Genomic DNA, 934 nt, shown 5'->3' with positions numbered 1-934 from the left:
GTGTGTGTGTGTGTGTGTGTGTGTGTGTGTGAGTGGGCATACATGCACTCCAGCGTGTTCCCATGGAAGTCAGAGGTCAGCATGGGGGAGTCAGTTCTCTCCTGTCACCACGTGGGTCCCAATGGCTGTCATCAGTCTTGGCAGCCAGCAAGTACCTTTTCTCACCAAGCCATCTTGCTGCTCCTGCCTTCTTACTTTTAATCTCTGTCAGCTAGATCTTTCCATTAATTTTACAAAGTTAATAACCACATTTTGTTCTGTGGATTATACTTGGATTGTACCATGGATTGTATTCACTCTTTTTATGTAGGCTAACTCTATGACTTTGAAGCTGTAAAACATATATGCAGTTACATACAATCAATTGTCTAGTCTAGAATCAAGGTGTTGATCCAATAATAAAAGCATTCGAAAAAAAAAAGTTGACCTTCTAGATGGTTCAGTGGGCACTCACTGCCATGCCTGGGGAACCCAAATTACATTTCTGAGCTCCACATAATGGAAGGAGCGAATCCATCCACTGACTGTACTGTGCAGGGCATGCCCACACACATGCAACAGAGGCAATGAAGTAAGCAAAGTAAAAAAATGTCCCACAAGCATCAAAACAAAGCCTTTTCTTTTCCCCAGGACGTCTGTGTCTCTTAGAGTTTGTTATTAGCTCATTTTGATCTCTCATCTCCACCTTTTCAGTCTGTCCTGTTTCCAGCTCCAGCACACCCAGAGCCCACTCTCTCCCTGGCCTCATCTTTTCTGCACCCAGACAGCAGCTTTTCAGCTCTCTGGCAGGGTGGTGACGACAGAGCCAGCTCTCGGTATCCTCCAGGCAAGGAATGACCGAATGGCACAGCCCTGAACTCTGAACTTTAGAAAGAAGACTCTTGACCATCTGTACAATGGGGATATGTTAGCTGAGGTTTTTTTTTTTTTTTTT

Source organism: Microtus ochrogaster, linkage group LG2 (assembly GCF_000317375.1).
Source record: "Microtus ochrogaster isolate Prairie Vole_2 linkage group LG2, MicOch1.0, whole genome shotgun sequence".
Taxonomy (NCBI): domain Eukaryota; kingdom Metazoa; phylum Chordata; class Mammalia; order Rodentia; family Cricetidae; genus Microtus; species Microtus ochrogaster.
Note: the sequence above shows the minus strand (reverse complement) of the source record.